At 43.4% G+C, this 24,936-nt stretch overlaps 1 protein-coding gene and 1 non-coding gene across 2 annotated transcripts in view; one reads left to right on the top strand and one right to left on the bottom strand.

The window, feature by feature from the left end:
* Positions 1–5,560: 5,560 nt before the first annotated feature.
* RBM6 (RNA binding motif protein 6) overlaps positions 5,561–24,936 on the top strand; it is a 106,974-nt gene continuing 87,598 nt past the window's right edge. Inside the window, exon 1 of the mRNA XM_067754477.1 lies at positions 5,561–5,745. The gene's annotated coding sequence lies outside the window, so the exon portion shown is untranslated. The remainder of the gene's footprint in view (positions 5,746–24,936) is intronic.
* TRNAE-UUC (transfer RNA glutamic acid (anticodon UUC)) lies at positions 20,926–20,997 on the bottom strand. Its single transcript has one exon. It is a non-coding gene; the product is annotated as a tRNA-Glu (tRNA).

Here is a 24,936-nt window from a genome sequence, read left to right on the forward strand (position 1 = left end):
TATTTTTTTTTACATTTTTTAAAAATAAATTTATTTATTTTTGGCTGCATTGGGTCTTCGTTGCTGTGCGCGGGCTTTCTCTAGTTGCGGTGAGTGGGCTTCTCATTGCAGTGGCTTCTCTTGTTGCGGAGCACAGGCTCTAGGCACACGGATTTCAGGGGTTGTGGCTCACTGGCTCTAGAGCACAGGCTCAGGAGTTGTGGTGCACAGGCTTAATTGCTCCACGGCATGTGGGATCTTCCCGGACCAGGGCTCGAACCCGTGTCCCCTGCATTGGCAGGTGGATTCTTAACCACTGTGCCACCAGGGAAGTCCCAGAACATCCTTTTAGCCACGTTTTCATATATCAGTATGAATCTCTAGAATGTAGCTCTCAACTCTGCACATAGAATGACCTGGGGAACTTTTAAAAAAAGATGAATGCCTGGATACCACCTCTAGAAAAAAACAGGAAAACATAAAATCAACAAGTTTACTTTTGGAGAGTAGTTTAAAGAAATAAAATTAGGGATTAACAACAATACTGCTCATGTTTTCTCTGAAGCAATTAAATCACTTAATAACCTCATGGTTAATTCACCCAACAGTTCAGGGATGAAGGAAAAAGTATGAAGTCACTCCTTTGATTCTCTCTGCTGCTCCAAACACCCCAATGCAGTGTTCTGTCTCCATCTCAGTCCTACACTGGAATTGAGGGAGAGCTCTGCCCCTGGGCTTTTCTCATAGTCTCAGACAGCTGCCACTTGGAGCCTACCTCCACAACACTGGACTGTGACTGACATTGTGACAAAGCTGTGGCCTTTTACCGGAGATGGCTTTGCACAGGGCTTAGACCTTCGCACATAGTTTAAGGGGAGCTTTCTCCTCCCTTTTATTGATAGTTAAGAACGTGTGAGAAAATGCCCAATTCCTTGACTATCTTTTCCCCTGGGAAGGAGAGAGGAGTCTCTCCCTGTCTCCACAGGTCACTCAGTATTTTCTCTCCTTACTAGCTCAGCAGGACAGGCTCCCACCCTTAGAGTAAATATCATTTATATAGTTTTACTCTCATTAATCCTGCCATATTACATTATGAGAGTTCAAGCCAAGAAGGTCTCATATTCTCTGGTTGACACAGAAATATCCTGGCTACATTCCATTAACCAGAAGCTGCAGCCCCTAGAATTGATCCCTATAGAAGACAAATTTAAAGTTTTTTTTAACATACCTAACCAATCTCCTCAACAGTCTCCACGTGACCTCAGGGCTTATCTGAGTCCCACTCTTGCTTTCAAGCACATCAGCTCAACCAGATAGCACCACTGTCATTTGGAAGTATTGCATCTCCTTAGCCAAGCAAGTGGCCATTTACCCCATGGGCTTCTGGCTAACTCTTGAGCCTAGGACACTCAGAGCAAACCGTTGTGGCTACTTACGAAACGTTTTAAGGTTGTGATTTAAAACTCTGTTTAAATCAACCTATTGACCTATATTTGAATATTGGGACAACCCTTCCTAAACGTCACTTTTTTTTTTTGTGGTGCGCGGGCCTCTCACTGTTGTGGCATCTCCTGTTGCGGAGCACAGGCTCCGGACACGCAGGCTCAGCGGCCATGGCTCACGGGCCTAGCTGCTCCACGGCATGTGGGATCCTCCCGGACTGGGGCACGAACCCGTGTCCCCTGCATCGGCAGGCGGACTCTCAACCACTGCGCCACCAGGGAAGCCCTAAAGGTCACTTTTTACTGATAGAATTACCAGGAAATAAATCTAGGTCTTTTGGAATAATAATACATGTCAATTCTGTGATGGCTCTGCTGCCCTGTATGATGCTGCTTCAAGCCTTGGGCTTTGAGTGAGGATTAGCCTTGGGCAGTGGTGAGGACTAGCTAGAACTGGAGCAAAGGTAATAAGACCTCTGTTCTTCCCCAGATGTCTTTTCTTTCATAGCTTGAGTGGACATTTCAGAACCTGAGGTGCTGTGAAAATGCTGTAGCTGAAGTGAAAAGACCCGATTGTATCCTGAGGCTGGAATCTGTTACCAGCCCTGTTGCTATCTTGCTGGTGTGACTCAGGGCAAATTTTTAAATGACTCTTTCAGCATCTTCAGCAGTTTCTCCCTCCTACAAATACAAGATTATATAATATGAAGTATTCTGAGCTAATAATAAGAATAGTCGGGCTTCCCTGGTGGCGCAGGGGTTAAGAATCCGCCTGCCAATGCAGGGGACACGGATTCGAGCCCGGTCCGGGAAGATCCCACATGCCGCGGAGCAACTAAGCCCGTGCGCCACAACTACTGAGCCTGAGCTCTAGAGCCCACAAGCCACAACTACTGAGCCCACGTGCCGCAACTACTGAAGCCTGTGCGCCTAGAGCCCATGCTCCGCAACAAGAGAAGCCACGACAATGAGAAGCCCACGCGCCCCAGTGAAGAGTAGCCCCCGTTCACCACAACTAGAGAAAGCCCGCGCACAGCAACGAAGACCCAGCGCAGCCAAAAATAAATAAATAACATAAATTAATTTTAAAAAGAAGAATAGTTCTTCCCTGGAAATTTTGAAGAGGTTTTCCTTCCTGTTTTTATTACTTTGCAGTTCCTGGTAAGGCAGCTGGTTTTCCTGCTCTGCTGGAAAATTTCCTCTGTGGCCCTTGTATTATCTGTATCTCTCCTGGTTCCTGTCTCTCATTTTAACATTTGATCAAGTCCCTACTTTCGATGCTGAAGAGTCATGGCCCCAAGTGTGACCAAGGCAACAAAGAACAACAGGCAGCACAACAGTCTTCCTCTTTGCTGGGTTCTTCCATGTGAGAATTTAGGGGCTGAAAGTGAGTCAAGCTACCTCTGCAGCTGGACATTGTGCTCCCCATTCCGGGCGAGGGCGCTGTTCTGGGTCAGCTATTCTAAATACTCATATTCCTGGTCTTAGGCAATATAAACAACCTTACAAGTACTATGGGCCAATGTAAGTTAAAAAAAAAAATTCTAGATGCTTCCTCTGAAAACTCAATAATCACCATAAGGAAGAGGGGAAAGTAGGCAGGAACATGAGCCTTGGAGTAGGACTGACCTGGGTTGGAATCCCCCACCCTCTACTTTCCAGCTTCAGCAAGTTAATCTTTCTGGGCTTTGGTTTCCATAACTACAAAAGGGGATATCATACAGTTATTGTGAAGATTAAATGAGATAATGAAATGTCAGCACAAGGCCAGGCAAAGAGTTGTGAACAAGGGTAGCAATTATTATTGCCCAAGGAGCTTGGGCATAAGACAAAAATAATTAGTTCTTTCATATGTTTACCTCCTTAGAGGACAAAGTACTATCCGATAAGGGAAAGAACCACCAACAATGGTCCAGTTTGGGAAGCAAAGTCAAAGTACCCACAGCTCTGTGTAGGTGTTCCTCCTCTTCCCTGAAACCTCTTAGTGCTGGTGTGCCCCAGGCCTCAGGGCTGCAACTCTGCTCTCCGGTTATTCTCACTCCTTCATTCCCTAGGTCATCTCATCCAGGCCCATGTCATTAAATATCAGCACCAGCGATATGTTGATATCTCCCAGATTTGCATCTCTATCCCTGACCTTTACCTTGAACTCCAGATTCATGTAGCCAACTGCCAACTCCACATCTTGTCTACTAGGCATCAAAAACAACCTACCCAGGGCTTCCTTGGTGGCGCAGTGGTTGAGAGTCCGCCTGCCAATGCAGGGGATGCGGGTTCGTGCCCCGGTCCGGGAAGATCCCACATGCCGCGGAGTGGCTGGGCCCGTGGGCCATGGCCGCTGAGCCTGTGCGTCTGGAGCCTGTGCTCTGCAATGAGGGAGGCCACAATGGTGAGAGGCCCGCGTACCGCACACAAAAAAAACAAAAAAACCCACAACCTACCCCAAACTGAACTCCTGCTCTTCCTACCAAAATTGCTCCTCTGACATTCTTCCCTCTTTCCCCTCATCCCAGTCCATGTTTCCTGTTTCCACTGTGGCCACATAGGTACAAGTATTATCCTTCTGTGGTTTTATTACTGCAACAGTCTCTTAATCAGCTGGCATGCTTCTGCCCTTCCCACCTTCAGGTTATTCTCTACACAGCAGCCAGAGGGATCCCGGTTACATGGAAGCCATGATATTATTCTGTTTAGAGCCCTCCGACAGCTTTCCATCTCCCTCCTTACAGAAATCAAACTCATTTCAGCAGAGATTGTATATCTTGTTTAGTTTGTTGTCTGTCTTCAGTAACCACCCCCACACCCATCTCCACCAGAGCAGCACAGTTTTGCTTTTGTTTTTTTTTAAGTATTTATTTTGCTGTGTCGGGTCTTAGTTGTGGCACGCGGGATCTTTGTTGTGGCATGCGGGATCTTTTTAGTTGCGACACGCAAACTCTTAGTTGCGGCATGCATGTGGGGTCTAGTTCCCCGACCAGGGATCAAACCCGGGCCCTCTGCATTGCTAGGGCAGAGTCTTAGCCATTGGACCACCAGGTAAGTCCCCAGAGCAGCAAAGTTTATCAGCTTTGTTCAGGTTCCTGTGGCCCCAGCACCTGATACAGTGCCTGGCACACAGCAAGAGCTTCATGCAGTTCTTGAATGACTTCCAGACAAGATGTCTGAAAAGTGGGAAGGTAACTTTAAAGACTACTTAACTCAACAATCTCTTTTCTCTACAGATAAGTCTTGCTTTATTTTAGAATGATTTATAGGCTTTTCTTGCAGCAGACTTCTTCGATTCCATGATGTTGAATTCAGGCTATAAAATCAGGTTACCTTCCCTGACGAGCCACTACCTGGCGATACCAGGTAGCTGGAACCAGCAAGCATTTCAACAATGTAGATGATCCACCTGGAAGCTTGGAGCTGGCCATTTGAAGAACATTAGCTGTAAGGAGATTCTGGACATGAGCTGCAAACTGAAAGTTGTGCTGCCCCGTTTTCCACTAGATTGCTGATTTGCAGATACTTTCCAGTTCCTCTGTGACCTCGCACAAGTCACTCTTGGCCAGATGTATTGCCCGAGCTAGCAAGGCTCTGTGTAAACTGAGTAGATTTTCCTTCGTAGGTAGGGATATTAAACCTTTAACACAGATGACACCCACCTGGTATTCCTGAGTCGGTAATACCTAACTTGGAAACCCATCAGAAGGAAAAGGAGACGAGCCTCTGTGACTACTGCTTCCCTATCCTATGGGAGGGTCGGAAAACAGGCTCTTGTGTGGGCCAGAAGCCCCTGCCTCGGAAGTCTTAGGCTGGAGACGCCTCCCTTCCATTTCCTTCATATTAACGGAAAATAAGTCGTTTTCAAGCTATGCAGGCCGGGGCCATATGTGCGCTCTGGCGGGGAGCAAAACTCGAGAAGGCCAAGCCACCAAGAAAATGCACGCCTCGCTCAACTCCAAAGACCGAAAAAGAACTAGAACCCGTGGGCCAGAGGCCAAACCACAACCCCCAGCAGCCCCGGCGGACGGAGTTTGGGGGGGGAGGGGAGGGCGCCCTCCCATTGGACGCCGACGAGAGCGTGCCCTTACGTCCCACCCGGGCAGGCAAGCACCCCCCCTCCCGCCCCGCCCTCCGCCCCCCGCGCGGGGTACGCCGGGAGTGGATTCGGTGCGACCGGCCGCGGTACTCCATCTCCCGGCGGGCAGAGCGCTAAAGGCGGCGGCGCCTTTGTGAAGGCAGCGGCTCGGCGCGGAGGAAGTTCCGGTCTCCGCGGCGCTGGGTCGGTGGCAGCGGCCGAGGATTAGGAGGAGCGGGCCGCGGAGGCCGCGCTGCCTCGGTAAGGGCTTGGGGCCGTAGAGAGGGCGTGCCGGAGCCTGGGGGAAAAGAGCCGGCCTGCCAGGCCGCTCTGGACGTCGCGGGCCCGCGCGGGCTAGAAGCTGCAGCTTCGGTGTCGCGGGGCGGCCGCGGCCTCGCTCAGGAAGAGAGCCAAGTGGCGGTGTGGTGAGGGAGGCGCCGCCCACGGGAGGAACGCCCCAGAATGGTCGCGGGCCCGGGGCGGGGCCCGGCGCGGCGGTGGAATTACCGGTCCAGTCTCGGGGCGGCCGGCTGCGGTGTTTTGTAGCTGGCGCGTGGTTGCGGTTCGGTGCTCCTGGTCTGAGGAGCTCCAAGCAGGCGGCCCTTTCTTCCTCCTTTTTTCCTGTTTTTTAAAGATTCTGATACAGTTCTGAGGCATCGTTCAAGAGGGAGCTTTTTTTGTGCTTAGCATGTAGCCTCACTCTCAGACCTGGACAGACCCGAGTGGGCTCAGCCGGACCACAGGGCGCGAGAGTTCGGAGCCCGGCACTCGGGGCTGTAGAATCTGGAGCCAGGGGAGTGGTCTGGTGGGTCCTGCACCCGTTGGGCGCAGGTAGGAGGAGAGGGAAGTTTCCTCGTATTCGCTTTTTAGATTCCTTTTGGCGTTGTAAATCTGTGTTTTTCTCTTAATTTTAGAATTGATGTTGTGCTTATGGGCTCAACTCTGGGCGTGCATTTTTTAATAAAACAAAGGGCCTTGTTTTGTAGGGTACATAAACTGTAAGAGTACTTGTATTTTTTGCACATTCCAGGTTTGCTTGTGAAGGTCAGAATTGCGGGGATCTAGGTGGAGTTCAGTAGACTTAGATGCGCCTGGTCACCTGATTCATTTCTGAACTCTGGATTGTGCCCTAGGTTTGTTAGTTTTCAACTTCCTGTTGAGTAGTGCCACCAATGTGAATGGTTTAATAATGTCAACATCAGCAAACTTGTGAGGACTATAGGAGAGGTATCAAGAACTGATAAGTGACGGTAGGACTGACAATGGTATGTTAGCATTCTGGTGAAACACACAAAAGTTGGACCTGAACCTTGCCTGGTTAACAGGCATCTAACTAGGTACCTAACCTATAGAATAGGTACTAGGTCTCTGTTTCTGGACATTTGTAGCACCCTTCTTTATAGAATTCTGTTACCAGAATTGGGTTTACTTTTGTTGCTTTTAGGAGCCTAGTTTTTTGTAGCCTTTCAGAGGAGAATTGTCAATGGAGAGGTTACTAAGTGAACTCTCCAGTCTTATTGAAGATACATGGGCAAGGTTATACTCTTCTGCCGGTGTTTAAATGTATGAAATGGTGTGTTAATAATCTAACTCAGAGTTGTATTAACATTAAAGCTATTGGAAAATTCTTTTTTGAAAAAAATTTAAATTTTATTTATTTATTTATTTATTTTAGGCTGCATTGGGTCTTCGTTGCTGCGTGCAGGCTTTCTTTAGTTGCGGCGAGTGGGGACTACTCTGTTGTGGTGTGCGGGCTTCTCATTGCAGTCCCTTCTCTTGTTGCAGAGCACAGGCTCTGGGCGCGGGCTCAGTAGTTGTGGTGCAGGGGCTTAGTTGCTCCGTGGCATGTAGGATCTTCCCAAACCAGGGCTTGAACCCGTGTTCCCTGCATCGGCAGGCGGATTCTTAACCACTGCACCACCAGGAAATTCCCGCTATTGGAAAGTCCTGAAATTTTAAAGATGATAAATCATGGACTCTTCTGGCTACATTCCAAGTGCTTAGAATTTATTTTCCTGCTAGAATTCCACAGTAGTTGTTCATCTCATTCACTTAGTTAACGGGGCATCTATTGGGTGCCTTTAATAACCTTCCTATCACACTGTGGGACTCAGTAGAGCAGAGTGGGTAACTGTAGGAGCTCTAAAATCTGGTAGGGTTTGAACCCCTGACTCTTCCACTACCTGAGTGACATTGGACAAATTACTTAACTTCAATTTCCTCATATGTGAAATGAGGTTAAGAAATGTAGCCACCTCGGTAGGTTGTTTTGAGGTTTATGTAATCCTTTTAGAACGGTGCCTGGTGTGTGGAAAGTGTTCACTAAATGTTAGCCATGGTTACCTTTTTAAGAAATAGCTTTGTTGAGATATAATTCACACACCATACAGTTCACCCATTTAAGGTGCTTAATTCAGTGTTTTTTCGTATATTACGTTACTTTTTTTTTTTACAAAGTTGTGATGAATATATTTTGTTACATACATTGTAACAAAATTTGCCATTTAAGCCATTTTTATGTGTAAACTTCACATAAAATTCATTGCATGAATTACATTCACAATGTAATGAAACCATAACCATTATCTATTTCTAAAACTTTTTCATCACCTCAAACAGAAACCCTAACCATTAAGCAAGTAACTCCTATTACCCCCTCCCTCTAGCCCCTGGTAACATCTAATCTGTATTCTGTCTCTGTTTATTTACCTGTTCTGGGTAACCCATATAAGTGGAATCATACAATATTTGTCCTTTCATGTCTGACTTATTTCAGGTAAAAATGTTTTCATGTCATAGCGTGTGTCCAAACTTCATTCTTCTTCTTCTTTTTTTTTTTTTAAATTTATTTATTTATTTTTGGCTGCATTGGGTCTTCGTTGCTGCGCGCGAGCTCTCTCTAGTTGCGGCGAGCGGGGGCAACTCTTCGTTGTGCTGCGCTGGCTTCTCATCGCGATGGCCTCTCCTGCCACAGAGCACGGGCTCTAGGTGCGCAGGCTCAGCAGCTGTGGCACGGTGGCTCAGTAGTTGTGGCTCACAGGCTCTAGAACACAGGCTCAGTAGTTGTGGTGCATGGGCTTGCTCCACGGCATGTGGGATCTTCCCGGACTGGGGCTCGAACCCGTGTCCCCTGCTTTGGCAGGCAGATTCTCAACCACTGCGCCACCAGGGAAGTCCCCGTTCTTTCCTTTTTAATTAAAGATTTTTTTAAAAACTGAGATGTAATTGACATCTTCATTCCCTTTTAAGGCTGAACAAAACTCAGTTGGTATGTATAGACCACATTTTGTTTAATTGTTCACTTGCTAGACAGTTGAGTTTTCACCTTTTGGCTGTTGTGAATAATGCTGATGTGAACATGGGTATACAAATATCTCTTCATGTCCCTGTTTTCAGTATCTTTGGGTATATACCCAGAAGTGGATCATATGGTAATTCTGTGTTTAGCTTTTTGAGGAACCACCATACTGTCTTCCACAGCAGTTGCATTGTTCCCACCAGTAATGCACAAGGGTTCCAACTTCTCCACATCCCAACACTTATTTTCTGTTTTTTTGTTTTTGTTTTTTTTCAGTAACCACCTAAATGGGTGTGAAGTAGTGTCTCTCTCTCTCTCTCTTCTCTCTCTCTCCCTCTCTTTCTTTAACCATTTTAATGTGTACACTTCAGTGGTATTAAGTATCTTCCCACTGTTGTGCAACCATCATTACCATCCAGCTTCAGAACTTTTTTGTCTTCTCAAACTGAACCTCTGTACCCATTAAACAATAACTTCCTATTCTCCCCTCCCCCAACCCCTGGTACCCACCATTCTACTTTCCATCTCTATGAATTTGCTTGTCCTAGGTACCTTACATAAATAGAATCATAAATTATACAATATTTGTCCTTTCATGACTGGCTTATTTTACGTAGCAGAATGTCTCCAAGGTTCATCCATGTTATAGCATCTGTCAGAATTTCATTCCTTTTTGAGGCTGAATAGTATTCCATTATATATATATATATGCTATATTACGTTTATCTTTTCATCTATTGGTGGGCATTGGGTTGTTTCCACCTTTTGACCGTTGTGAGTAATGCAGGAATGAACATGGGTGCGGGTACACATATCTACTTGAGTTCTTGCTTTCATTTCTTTTGGGTTTATACCCAGAATTGGAATTGTTGGATCACATGATAATTTTGTTTTTAATTTTTTGAGGAACTGCCATATGTTTTACACAGTGGCTGCACCATTTTACATGCCCACCAGCAACACAGAGCGTTCTGATTTCTCCACATCCTCACCAGCCTTTGTTAGGTTTGTTTGTTTGTTCGTTTATTTTTGTTTTGTTTAGTAACCATCTTAATGGGTGTGAAGGCGTATCTGGTGATTTTGAGTTGCATTTCCCTAATTGCTAATGATGTTGAGAGTCTTTCTTTGTGTTTATTGACCATTTGTATGTCTTCTTTGAAGAAATGTGTGTTCAAGTCCTTTGCTCATTTTTGAGTCAGGTTGTCTTTTGTTGTTGACTTTTAGTTTTCTGTATATTCTGGATGTTAATCCCTCATCAGATATGTGTATTGCAGATATTTTCTCCCATTCGTGAATTGCCTTTTTACTCTGTTGATAGTGTTCTTTGAAGCACAGAAGTTTTTAATGTTGATGAAGTCCAGTTTGTCTTTTTTTTTGACTCTGCTTTTAGTGTTATATCCAAGAGATCATTGCTAAATCCAATGCATGAAGCTTCCCCTCTCACTGTTGTGGCCTCTCCCGTTGCGGAGCACAGGCTCCGGACGCGCAGGCTCAGCGGCCATAGCTCACGCACCCAGCCGCTCCGCGGCATGTGGGATCTTCCTGGATCGGGGCACGAACCCATGTCCCCTGCATCGGCAGGTGGACTCTCAACCACTACGCCACCAGGGAAGCCCTCTTCCCTCTTTTGAATCCTTTTTTTGAGATAACTTTTGTATATGGTGTTGGGTAAGGGCCCCACTTGATTCTTTTGCGTGTGGGTATCCAGTTTCCCTATGACCATTTGTTGCAAAGACTGTCTTTTTCCCATTGAATGGTCTTGGCACCCTTGTTGAAAATAACTTGACCATGTATGTGAGGGTTTATTTCTGGGTTCTCTATTCCATTGTTCTGTATGTCTGTCCTTATACCAATACCACACTGTTTTGATTACTGTAACTTTATAGTAAGTAAGTTTTGAAATCGGGAAGTGAGAGTCCTCCAGCTATGTTCTTTTTCAAGGCTATTCAGAGACCTATGAAATTCTATACGAATTTTAGGATGGGCTTTGGAATCAGATGGTCTTGAGTTTGCATTTTGGCTTTTCCTCATATTAGTTATATTGTTTTGGGGCAAGTCTCTCAACCTATTTGAGCCTCAGTTTCATAGTCTGTAAAGTGGGGATTGTAACAGAACTTACCCCATGGAGGACCTGTGATGATTAAGTGAGAGAACCCGTGTAAAATGCGCAACTGTGGCAGAGTCAGTACTCAGCTGTGCCTGCCTTTATTACTCTTGTTTCGGAGAGTAGGAATAGACATACTCAGAAAGGTCCTTTCCAGCTTAATGTTATTGTCATTTTAAACACCTGACCATAGTAGCAGTAGTAATAATATTTAATACATTGTTGCTTTAAAATTTTTCAAAACTTTTTTTTTGGAGGCATAATTTACATATCATAAAATTCACTTATTGTAACAGTTCAGTTTGATGCAGTCATCACCTCTATTCAGATTTAGAATATTTCCAACACCTCAAAACATTCCCTAGTTCCTGTTTGTTGTTAATCTACACTTCCCACTCTTAACTGCAAGTCCTAGCATCCACTGATCTGCTTTCTGCCTCTGTAGTTTTATGTTTTCTAGAAATTTCATATAATTGGAATGTCTGGCTTCTTTTACTTGTAATCTTTTTTGAGATTTATCCATGTTGCATTCCTTTTTACGAGTATATCACATTTGTTTATCCATCTACCTGTGGATTGACATTTGGATTCTTTTCAGTTTTTGGCTGTCATGAATAATGTTGCTATCAATGCAATTGCTTCTGATGCATGATCTCATTTACTCCTTACAGTAATCATATGAGGTAGGTACCATTATTATTCCCCTTGTGTAGGAGGAGAGCTTTGAGGCATATAGAAGTTAAATATAACTTACCAAGGGTACATAGAAAGCTAAAGTTTTGGGCTTCCCTGGTGGTGCAGTGGTTAAGAATCCTCCTGCCAATGCAAGGGACACGGGTTCGAGCCCTGGTCTGGGAAGATCCCACATGCTGTGGAGCACCTAAGCCCATGCACCACAACTACTGAGCCTGCGCTCTAGAGCCCTCAAGCCACAACTACTGAAGCTCGTGTGCCTAGAGCCTGCGCTCTGCAACAAGAGAAGCCACCGCAATGAGAAACCTGCGCACTGCAACAAAGAGTAGCCCCCACACACCACAACTAGAGAAAGCCCGTGCGTAGCAATGAAGACCCAATGCAGCCAAAAATAAATTAAAAAAAAAAAAAGAAAGAAAGCTAAAGTTTTGTCTTCCTTTTTTTTTTTTTTCTTTTCTCTTGGCCATGCTGCGTGGCATGCGGGATCTTAGTTCCCCAACCGGGGATGGAACCCATGCCCCGTGCAGTGGAAGCTTGGAGTCCTAACCACTGGACCACCAGGGAATTACCAGAAGCTGGAGTTTTGATTCAAACTCAGGCAGTCTGACTCTAAAACATATTCACTAGGCCAATGGTCTTGAAACCCTTTTACTCTTGAACCACCTAAAAGGATTAAAAAAAATTTTAACCCCTAAAATTTCGAAAAAATTTTTTACCACCTTGTACATTTCTATGTTGGCATCTTAACACTTCTGTCATAAATGGCTGCAAAGGATGTATTTTCTGGTATAATATATATGCTGCATATATGCTTTAACTATGTAGTTGACAAAACCTTGGAACTGCAGATTTAATTTATGGAAAATGTCTGCCATTTAATTTAATTGGCAAATCAAACTTTAATGTCAATCATTTAGCCAAACCAGACTGCATCAATGGGAACATTCCAAATCCCAATGATTTTTGAAATAAACTGTTAAAAAGAGTAATAACATTTACTGAGCATTTATTTATGAGGCACCGTTCTAGTGAATTTACATTGTCATTTTATCCTGATAACTATGAAGTAGACATCTTTATCCTGATTTTTAGAGAGAAGTAAACTGAGGCATTAAGTTAAATAACTTGCTTAAGGAGCTACATTGTGCAGAGCCAAGATTTGCCTCTAGGCAATCTAACTGTGAACCCCAGCAGAGTATGTCCAGAGACTGCACTCTTGTCCCTTCACTACCACACTGTGCTTTCTTATAAAACTCACTTTTAAACTAGGAACCTGACTGTAATTTGCTGGTGTAAGGGACCAGGATATAATATTTAAAATCTGGGAAATTTCTATTCACAAGAAAAAGCAGCTCTAATGAAGTATTTAAATGTCTCCCTATAGTAGTAAAGTCTTATTTGTACATGAGCTTGAGATTCCTATGGGATAGCTAAGTGGCCATTTCTGGCAGGCATTTGGACTTTATAGAGAAGTCTAAGCTGGGGATGGAGATGTGGAAATTATCATCATAGAGATGGTAGAGATAGTGGTTAAATTGGGAATGGGTAAGATTGCCCAGTGTCTTAGCTTGGGCTGCTCTAACAAAATACCCTAGACTGGGTGACTTAAACAATACAAATTTCTCATAGTTCTGGAGCCAGGGAAGTTTTTTTTGTTGTTGTTTGTTTTTTTTGGCTGCGTTGGGTCTTCGTTGCTGTGCGTGGGCTTTCTCTAGTTGTGGCGAGTGGGGGTTACTCTTTGTTGATGTGCATGGGCTTCTTATTTGTGGTGGCTTCTCTTGTTGTGGAGCGTGGGCTTTAGGCGTGAGGGCTTCAGTAGTCGTGGCTTGCAGACTCTAGATCGCAGACTCAGTAGTTGTGGCGCATGGGCTTAGTTGCTCCGTGGCATGTGGGATCTTTCTGGACCGGGGCTCTTTCCCGTGTCCCCTGCATTGGTGGGTGGATTCTTAACCACTGAGCCACCAGGGAAGTGCCGGCGGGGAAGTTTAAGATTAAGGTGCCAGACAGTATGGTTCCTGGTGAGATCCTCTTGATTTGCAGACAGCTGCCTTCCCGCTGTATGCTCACATGGCAGGGAGAGAGAGAGAGCATCTCTCTTTTGTCCCTTTTTTAAAAAAATAAAATTATTTATTTATTTTTGGCTGTTTTGGGTCTTCGTTGCTGCGTGCGGGCTTTTCTCTAGTTGCAGCAAGTGGGAGCTACTCTTTGTTGCGGTGCATGGGCTTCTCATTGCAGTGGCTTCTCTTGTTGCGGAGCACGAGCCCTAGGCGTGCAGGCTTTAGTAGTTGTGGCTTGCGGGCTCTAGAGCGCAGGCTCAGGAGTTGTGGCGCACGGGCCTAGTTGCTCTGCAGCGTGTGGAATCGACCAGGGCTCGAACGCGTGTCCCCTGCGTTGGCAGGTGGATTCTTAACCACTGCACCACCAGAGAAGTCCTCTTTTGTCCCTTCTTATAAGAGCATCAACCCCATTCCTAAGGGCTCTACCCTCATGACCTAATTACCTCCTAAAGGCCCCATCTTCAAATACCGTCACATTGGAGATTAGGACTTCAACACATGAATTTTGAGGTAACACAAACATTCAGTTTAGTCTATAGCACCAAGAGACGGCATCAAGAACCATGCTGGGGAACAGAATAGAGGCTAGGGGATTAGCAGTATTTGGTGGACGTTCATTTATATATTGAACTAATATTTAAAGGTTTTGTATTGGGTGTGTGGGTGTGTGTTTTGCATGAGGGAGACTTGAGTATGTTTACAAACAAAAAGGAAGTAGTCAGCAGAGTGGTAATATAGGTCAAAAAATGAGTTAAGTGATGGAGCAAGATAAGGGTACGTTCTTCAGACTACAGTCTTTAATTAACGGGTACACAAAAACATCCCAGAGAGACTATGGCCATGTATATTTTTAAAGGAATCAATATGCAGAACTTGCCTTCCATAAATACTTTTCTTAAGAATGATCTGGGGACTTCTCTGGTGGTCCACTGGGTAAGACTCCACGCTCCCAATGTGGGGGGCCCAGATTCGATCCCTGCATGCCTGCCGCAACTAAGGAGTCTGTGTGCCACAACTGAAAGATGCCACATGCTGCAACTAAGACCTGGTGCAGCTTAAATAAATATTAAAACAAACAAAAAAAGAATGAATCTTGCTCCTGGGTGTAAGAATGAAAACTCTTAGAAGAAAACATAGGGGGAAAGCTTTATGCGTTGGGTTTGGCAATGATCGTTTAGAGGATATGACACCAAGGGCACAGTCAACAAAAGGAAAAATAGACAAATTGGACTTCAAAATTAAAAACTTTTGTGGTCAGTGAACACTATGAACAGAGTAAAAAGGCAACTCACAAAATGGGAGAAAATATTTTCAAATCACACGTCTGACAAGGGATTAATATCCAGAATATATAGAAAACTTCTAAACTCAACAACAACAACAAAAAACCTGAATCAAAAAATGGGCAAAGGGGGCTTCCCTGGTGGCGCAGTGGTTGAGAGTCCACCTGCCGATGCAGGGGACGCGGGTTCGTGCCCTGGTCCGGGAGGATCCCGCATGCCACGGAGCGGCTGGGCCCGTGAGCCATGGCTGCTGGGCCTGCGCGTCCAGAGCCTGTGCTCCGCAGCGGTGAGAGGCCCGCGTACCGCCAAAAAAAAAAAAATAAAAGGGCAAAGGACTTGAATAGACATTTCTCCCAAAAAGGATATACAGATAGCCAATAAGCACATGAAAAGATTCTCAGCATCATTATTGATTAGGGAAACGCAAATCAAAACCACAATAATTTACCACTTCATACCCATTAGGAAGGCTGTTATTAAAAAACAAAACAAAACAGAAAAACAGTATAACAAGTGTCGGTGAGGATGTGAATAAATTGGAACTTGTATTATTCTGCTAGGGCTGCCATAGCAAAATACTGCAGACTAGGTGGCTTAAACAACAGCAAATTATTTTCTCACAGTTTGGAGGCTGAAGTCTAAGATCAAGGTGTCAGCAGTTTTGGGTTTTGATGAGGCCTCTCTCCTTGGCTTGCAGAAGGCCATCTTCTGTCCATGTCCTCACATGGCCTTTTCCCTGTGCATGCATTCCTGGTGTCTCTTCCACTGATGCCAGTCCTGTTGGATTGGGGCCCCGCCCTTATGGCCTCTTTCAACCTTAATTACTTCCTCAAAGGCCCTATTTCCAAATACAGTCACATTGGGAGTTAGGGCTTCAGCATATGAATTGGAGGGGGCACAGTTCAGTTCATAACAAAACCATTGTACACTATTTGTGGGAATGTAAAATGGTGTAGCTGCTGTGGAAAACAGTATGGTGGTTCCTCAAAAAATTAAAAATAGAATTACCATATGATCCAGCAATTCTACTTCTGGGTATATATATCCAAAAGAACTGATCTCAAAGAGATATTTGTATACCCTTGTTCATTATTCACATTATCCAAATGATGGGAGTAACCAAGTGTCCATAAGTGGATGAATAGATAAAATGTACACACAATAGAATATTATTCAGCCTTAAAAAGACATGAAATTCTGATAGCTGTTGGAATATGTATGAACCTTGAAGACATTATGGTAAATGAAATAAGCCAGAAAGAACAAATATTGTATGATTCCACTAGTATTGAGGTACTTAGAGTAGTCAAAATCATAAAGACAAAGTGGAACGGTGGTTGCCAAGGACTAGGTTAAGAGGGGAGTGGGGAGTACTGTTTAGTGGGTACAGAGTTTCTGTTTTGCAAGATGAAAAAAGTTTTGTGGGTGGATGGGGATGATATTTGCAAAACACTGTGGATGTACTTAATCCCTCGTAACTGTATACTTAAAGATGGTTAAAGTGGTAAACTTAAATTATTTTTAAAAAATGGCTCTTGTTGATTCTCCTTTTCCACTTCCTCTTTCTTACTAACCCTTCTCCCACTTTACCAAAAAGTCACCTTTGCATTTGCAATCTAACTGAAGTACACTGTGCCAGGGAGGATACCCTTTAGGACACCAAACAATGTTTATATCTCATCCCTCATTGAAGGATATTTGGGTTGTTTCCATTTTTTTTTAAAGCTATTATGAATAAAGCTGTTGTGAACATTTTTGTAGAGGTCTTTTATTTTCATTTATCTTAGGCAAATACTTTAGAAGTGGAATTGCTGGGTCATAGGGTAGTGTTTCTCAGGCCAGTTTCTAAAGTGATTGTACAATTTTGCATTCTTTGTGTGTGTGTGTGTGTGTGAACTTTTTTTTTTTTTGATTTATTTATCTTATTTTATTTTTGGCTGCATTGGGTCTTCATTGCTGCACGCGGGGCTTTCTCTAGTTGCAGTGAGAGGGGGCTACTCCTCCTTGCCATGCCCGGGCGGCTTCTCTTGTTGCGGAGCACAGACTCTAGGTGCACAGACTTCAGTAGTTGTGGCTCGCGGGTTCTAGAGCACAGACTCAGTAGTTGTGGCACGCGGGCTCAGTAGTTGTGGCTCACGGGCTCTAGAGCGCAGGCTCAGTAGTGGTGGCACATGGGCTTAGTTGCTCCGCGGCATGTGGGATCTTCCCAGGCCAGGGCTTGAACCCGTGTCCCCTGCATTGGCAGGCGGATTCTCAACCACTGCGCCACCAGTGAAGCCCTACAATTTTGCATTCTTTCGAGTAGTGTATGAGTTCTGATTGCTGGAAATCTTTGTGTATCTGATTTTGTGAATCTTTTTAATTTTAGCAATTCTAGTGAGTGTGTATTGGTATCTCATTGTGGTTTTAATCTTTTCCTTCTGACTAATAATAGGGAGCATTTGTCAGACATGTGTCACAAATATTTACTTGCTGTTCTGTAGTTTACCTATTCATTTTTTTAACAGTGTCTTTTTTTTTTTTTTTTTTTTGGCGGTATGCAGGCCTCTCACTGCTGTGGCCTCTCCCGCTGCGGAGCACAGGCTCCGGACACGCAGGCTCAGCAGCCATGGCCCACGGGCCCAGCCGCTCCGCCGCATGCGGGATCCTCCCGGACCGGGGCACGAACCTGCGTCCCCCGCATCGGCAGGCGGGCTCTCAACCACTGCGCCACCAGGGAAGCCTAACAGTGTCTTTTGAAGAACAGATTTTGATTTTAATATTTTTCTTTATGGCTAATGCTTTCTAGGTCCTTGACAAAAGTCTTTGCTGATACCAAGCTCAAAAATATTTTTCCTGTGTTTTATTTTTTTGCTATGCCTCTTGGCTTGTGGCATCTTAGTTCCCTGACCAGGGATTGAACCCGGACCACCGCAGTGAAAGCGTAAAGTCTTAACCACTGGACCGCCAGGGAATTCCCTGTGTTTTCTTTTAGAAACGTTATAGTTTTAGCTTCTGCATTTATGTAGATCCATTTTTAATGTGGTATGATAGTAGGCAAAGCAAATGCCATCAATGGGGATTTAGGATATGATTCTGGAGAGGAAGCCTGAAAAATCGCTATTACATTTGAGGAGGAATCTTTTTTTTTTAATTTATTTTATTTTATTTATTTATTTTTGCCTGTGTTGGGTCTTCATTGCTGCTCACGGGCTTTCTCTAGTTGCAGTGAGCGGGGGCTGCTCTTAACTGTGGTGCATGTGCTTCTCATTGCGGTGGTTTCTCTTGTTGCTGAACACAGCCTCCAGGGCACGTGGGCTTCAGTAGTTGTGGCTTGCGGGCTCTAGAGCACAGGCTCAGGAGTTGTGGTGCACGGGCTTAGTTGCTCCGTGGCATGTGGGATCTTACCAGACCAGGCATCGAACCTGGTTCCCCTGCATTGGCAGGTGGATTCTTAACCACTGTGCCACCAGGGAAGTCCCGAGGACAAATCTTTTTAAGTGTAATTGAAATGAATACACTTAAATTTTTTTAATGGGAATTTGCAGGGGTTGGGGGAGCAATGGTGCTTCCAGCAGTCACTAATTCTAGGTCCAATAGTGCATATTAAAATTACTGCTGTTTAAAAACTCATAGTTGGATCATAGTTGGGTAGGTGCTCACACCAGTCCTTGCCTGTTGGTGCCCCCTTGATCCTCTTAGCTGAGTGTCCTGTTTGGCTCAAAGCATTTACTTTGGAAAAAATTAGAATGTTTAAAGCAGGAACAGGCTGCTATATGCCACAGCTAAAACTAATGGAATAGTACCCCTGGTTCTGCTTTGTTGGCTTTTGGAACTGAAGTCATGAGTAAGAGGGGTGGCCCTGGGTATTGGTTTTATTTTGCTGGAGGTAAATTTCTTGGACATGTGCAGAATGGACCAAAGTGAAACTATTTGCCGAGAATTTTTTTTAATTAATTAATTTAATTTATTTTTGTCTGTGTTGTGTCGTCATTGCTGCGCGCGGGCTTTCTCTAGTTGCGGCGAGCGGGGGCTACTCTTCGTTGCGACAGGCGGGTTTTTCATTGCGGTGGCTTGTCTTGTTGCGGAGCATGGGCTCTAGGCATGCGGGCTTCAGTAGTTGTGGCACGTGGGCTCAATAGTTGTGGCTTGCAGGCTCTGGGGTGTAGGCTCAGTAGTTGTGGCGCACGGGCTTAGTTGCTCCGCGGCATGTGGGATCTTCCCGGAGCAGGGCTTGAACCTGTGTCCCCTGCATTGGCAGGAGGATTCTTAGCCACTGCGCCACCAGGGAAGTCCCGCCAATAATGTTTTTATTAATCAAGAGTCAAAGGCAGAGGAGGCTTAGAAACAATCAGCTAACATCATCATTCTAACCTTAAAGGCTGCTGACCCTATACAATGGGGAGGCTTTATTCCCATACCCACTGGTTGGTTTCCAGGAAACCAGTCTTTATGTTCTGGGGGAGTATAATTGTAAAGCTGAAAATTAAAGGAATTGATGAGAAGGGCATCACTAGGAGTGCAATCCATGGTTTAATGTGATGCTTGCCATCTCTCAGGATTAAATGACTCCTGTTCAACCAGTATTCACATGAAATTACTTTTCAATTCAGCATTCAGAACTCTCATTTGAGTGTCATACAGAGTGCAGTAAGTCAAAGGAAAACAAATATCTTACATTAACGCATATGTGTGAAACGTAGAGAAATGGTACAGATGAACCTGTTTGCAGGGCAGGAATAGAAACTCAGATGTAGAGAACTGATGTGTGGACGTGGGGGGAAGGGGAGGGTGGAATGAATTGGGAGATTAGGTTTGACGTAAATACACTACCATGTGTGAAATAGATAGCTAGTGGGAACCTGCTGTATAGCACAGGGAGCTCAGCTCAGTGCTCTGTGATGAGCTAGATGGGTGGGATGAGGGGGTAGGAAGGTCCAAGAGGGAGGGGATATATGTATACATATAGCTGATTCACTTCACTGTACAGCAGAAACTAACACAACATTGTAAAGCAATTATACTACAATAAAAACTAACAAACAAACAAAAGCCTCTCATTTGACTATTTACTACTACCACCAAGATCTACACCTGCAGCAGCTTCACCTGGACTTACATCTCAGCCTTGCCACAGGGGCCCTCTTACTCATTGCTATGTTGCATCTGTTAGGGGTGGGATCTGGGCATTTGAGGTGGCAGGCCTTCCGTTCCCACTCATGTTCACTGCCAGGTACAGTTGTGTAATTAGTGTTATAGTGCCACTTATTTTCAGAGTTAGGTGGTATGGCAGGTGACTTGTTATACATTCCTTAGTGGATTCTGACTTTCTTGGCTCCTGTCTTGCTGTGTATATCAACCAATATCCCTGCTGGGTTCTGATGAGCTTCAGAATTTAAAGCCTTAACCTGGCATTCAGTTCATCCCGCAGTGCCAGTTCTGTTTACCAAAAGTAGCCCTGGCTCCATGCCAGTAACTCAAGAGTTTTTGTTTGGTTTTTTGTTTGTTTTTTTTGCGGTATGTGGGCCTCTCACTGTTGTGGCCTCTCCCATTGCGGAGCACAGGCTCCGGACACGCAGCCTCAGCGGCCATGGCTCACGGGCCCAGCCGCTCCGCGGCATGTGGGATCTTCCCGGACCGGGTCACGAACCCATGTCCCCTGCATCGGCAGGCAGACTCTCAACCACTGCGCCACCAGGGAAGCCCAACTCAAGAGTTTTTACCCATTTAAAGTTTAAGGATAGTTTAACATCATTTCAGCCCCAAGACCTGTAATCATTTGCTTTGCTGGATTAAACTGTCCAAAGAATTCCAGCTATTCTGAGGAAAATTTTGGAGGGAACCACTAGATGTTTGTACATATCTTTGGCCCCATTCACACCAGTAGTATATGAGGGTTCTAATTTCTCCAGATTCTTGTCAACTTATCTTTTTATTAGAGACACCCTAGTGGATATGAAGTGGTATCTTACTGTGGTTTTTTTGTTTGTTTTGTTTTGTTTTGTTTTTTGGCTTATGGGATGTTAGTTCCCCGACCAGGGATTGAACCTGGGCCACGGCATTGAAAGTGCTGAGTCCTAACCACTGGACCACCAGGGAACCCCCTTATTATGGTTTTGATGTGCATTTCCCTTATGGGTAATGTTGAGCATTTTTCTTATGCTTATTGGCCTTTTAAAAGTATCATCTTTGGAGAAATGTCTATTCATAGCCTTTGCCCATTTTAAAAATTGGGTTATTTTGCTACTGAGTTATAAAATAGTTCTTTATGTATTCTAGATACAGGTCCTTTATCAAATATGATTTACACAAGTTTTCTCCCATTCTGTGGGCTGTCTTCACTTTCTTGATGGTGTCCTTTAAAGCACAAAATTTAAAATTTTGATGATATCCAATTGATCTATTTTATTTTTGCTTTTGTTGCTTGTGCTTTTGGTATTCATCTTATCCAAAAAGCCATTTCTTAATCTAAGGTCATGAAGATTTATGCCTGTTCTAAGAATTTTATAGTTTTACCTCTTAAAACATTTAGGTCTTTGATCCATTTGTATTAATTTTTATACATGACATGAAGTAGGGGTTCAACTTTATGCTTCTGCATGGGGACATCCACTTGTCCCAGTACCATTTGTTGAAAAGACTGTTCTTTCTTCATTGAATTGTCTTAGAACTCTTGTCTAATACACTTGATCCTAAATGTGAGGGTTTATTTCTGGACTCTCAATTCTGTTTTATTGATCTTTGTTTATCCTTATGTCAGTGCCACACTGTCTCGATAACTGTAGCTTTGTTTTCTTTTTTTTTTAATTGAAGTATAGTTGATTTGGGATATCGTGTTCATTTCAGGTATACAGCACAGTGATTCAGTTTTTTCGTATACACACACACACACACACACACACACACATACACATATTCCTTTTCAGATTCTTTTCCCTTATAGGTTATTAAAAAATACCGAGTATAGTTCCCTGTGCTATGCAGTAGGTCCTTGTTGGTCATCTATTTTATATATAGTATTGTGTATATGTTAATCCCAACCTCCCAATTTATCCCTCCCTGCATCCCCCCTTCCCCATTGGTAACAAGAAGTTTGTTTTCTATGTCTGTGAGTCGCTTTCTGTTTTGTAAATAAGTTCATGTATATCATTTTTTTAAGATTCCACATAGTAGCGATATCATATGATATTTGTCTTTCTCTTTCTGGCTTACTTAGAATGATAATCTAAATGTTGCTGCAAATGGCATTATTTTGTTCTTTTTTATAGCTGAGTAATATTCCATTGTATATGTATATACTACATCTTCTTTATCCATTCATGTGTCAATAGACATTTAGGTTGCTTGTAGTTAAGTTTTAGAATCAGGAAATGTGAGTCCCCTAACTTTGTGGTATGTGTTCTTTTCTATTTTGCACAGATGATACCATATTACAAATAATATTTTGCACATATTTTTAAACTTAATATGTAATAGTTTATCCTATATAAATTAACATAGCTATTTCATTTTTTGAGAGTTGCATAGTATTTCAGTAGTACAAATATATTCTGTTGATGTAATATAGATTTTATAATCTTTTGCTATTACAAACAGTGCTGCACTATGTACCTTTGTAAACATGTCACCTCACATTGTAAGTTTCTAGAGAATGAATTCCTAGAAGAGGAACTAGAAAGTCAGAAGTAATATGCATTTAAAATTTTGTGAATTCTAGTTTATGTAGAAGGAAAACTATGGAAAACTGTAGAATTTTTCCTTATGTTATTGATGTCTAACTTTATCCTGTTTGGGTTAGAGAGGATACTTTGTACGGTTATTTATCTTATAAAATCTGTTGAGCCTTGTTTGTGGCCCAGCAAATGGTCCATCCTGAAGAATATCCCATGTGCACTTGACAAGATGTGATTCTACTGTTGTTGGGTGGAGTGTTCTGTGTCAATTAGATGTGTTTGGTTTATTGTGCTAAGTTCTCTGTTTTCTTACTTATATACTGTCTGGTTGATCAATTCATTATTCAAAGTGAGGTTTGAAGTTTCCAACTGTTATAGAACTGTCTACTTCTCCCTTCAGTTTCTTTCAGTTTTTGCTTCATATATTTTGAGGGTCTGTTATTAGATGTGTAATGTTTATGATTTATCTTCTTGTGTTTTTTTAACCTTTAAATTAATATATAATGTCCTTTGTCTTTTGTACCTTTTTTGATTTAAAGTCTGTTTTGTCTGATACTAGTATAGCCACCACAGATCTCATTTGGTTACTATTTGCATGGAATATTTTTTTCTGTCTTTTCCCTTTCAACCTATTTGTGTCTTTGGATCTACAGCGAGTCTGTTGTAGACAGCGTATAGTTGGATTATGTTTTTTAATCTATTATGCCAATCTTGTCTTTTGAGAAGAAAATTTTAAACTGTTTACATTTAAAGTGATTACTAATAAGGAGGAACTTCTGCCATTTTGCTATTTGTAATCTATATTCCTTATAGCTTTTTTCCCTTCATTTCTTCCATTATTACCTTATTTAGTGTTTAGTTGATTTTTTTATAGTGAAATGTTTTGATTGCCTTCTCATTTTCTTATGTGTATATTCTAAAGATATTTTCTTTGTGGTTACCATGGGAATTACATTTAACATAGTATAGTTATAACAATTTAATTTGAATTTATACCAACTTAAGTTCAATAGCATAGAAAAACTGCTTCTATACTGTTCCTTTCCTTCCCTCTGTCTTTTTGTTTTTTAATATATTATCCCATTGCTTCTATTTATTTATTTATGTATGTATGTATGTTTGGCTGCATTGGGTCTTTGTTGCTGCACGCGGGCTTTCTCTAGTTGCAGTGAGCGGGGGCTACTCCTTGTTGCGGTGCGCAGGCCTCTCACTGAGGTGGCCTCTCTTGCTGTGGAGCACGGTCTCCAGGCGCATGGGCTTCAATAGTTGTGGCTCGCGGGCTCCAGAGTGCAGGGTCAGTAGCTGTGGTGCACGGGGTCAGTTGCTCCGCGGCATGTGGGATCTTCCCGGACCAGGGCTCGAACCCTTGTCCCCTGCACTGGCAGGTGGATTCTTAACCACTGCACCACCAGTGAAGTCCCCCTTCCCTCTGTTATTGATGTCACAGATAACATCTTTATAAATTGTGTCCCATTAACCTAGATTAATAATTTTTTTAAATAAATTTATTCATTTATTTATTTATTTTTGGCTGCGTTGGGTCTTCGTTGCTGCACGTGGGCTTTCTGTAGTTGCAGCGAGTGGGGACTACTCTTGGTTGCGGTGAGCAGCCTTCTTATTGTGGTGGCTTCTCTTGTTGCGCAGTGCGGGCTCTAGGTGCGTGGGCTCAGTAGTTGTGGCGCACGGGCTTAGTTGCTCCGCGGCATGTGGGATCTTCCCGGACCAGGCTCGAACCCGTCACCCCTGCATTGGCAGGCAGATTCTTAACCACTGCGCCACCAGGGAAGTCCCCCTTCCCTCTGTTACTGATGTCACAGATAACGTCTTTATAAATTGTGTCCCATTAACCTAGGTTAATAATTGTTTTTTATGCGTTTGTCTTTTAAATCATGTAGAAAGTAAAAACTGGAGTTAAAAATTGAAGTCACAATAATACTAGCTTTTATAATTGCTCTTGCTTTTTAAATCTTTACTGAAGCTTTATTTCTTCATATGGCTTCAAGTTACTTTTGACTTTCTTTCATTTCTTGCAGGGCCCATCTACTGGTAACAAATTCCTTCAGCTTTTGCTTATCAGGAAATGTCTTAATTTCTTACTCTTTTTTTTTTTTTTTTCCACGCCAAGTGGCATGCGGGACCTTAGTTCCCTGACCAGGGATTGAACCCGTGCCCCCTGCAGTGGAAACACAGAGTCTTAACCACTGGACCACCAGGGAAGTCCCTCTTTCTCATTTTTGAAGGAGAGTTTTGCTAGATATAGAATTCTTTTCCTATACCATTTTTGCAAAGGCTGTATTCCTTAGGTGTGATCACTGACACCTGTTCTCTTAGCCTTTGTTCATCTAATGTGTTAACCAAGATTTCC

The sequence above is a fragment of the Pseudorca crassidens genome, chromosome 10 (genome assembly GCF_039906515.1).
Source record: "Pseudorca crassidens isolate mPseCra1 chromosome 10, mPseCra1.hap1, whole genome shotgun sequence".
NCBI lineage: Eukaryota > Metazoa > Chordata > Mammalia > Artiodactyla > Delphinidae > Pseudorca > Pseudorca crassidens.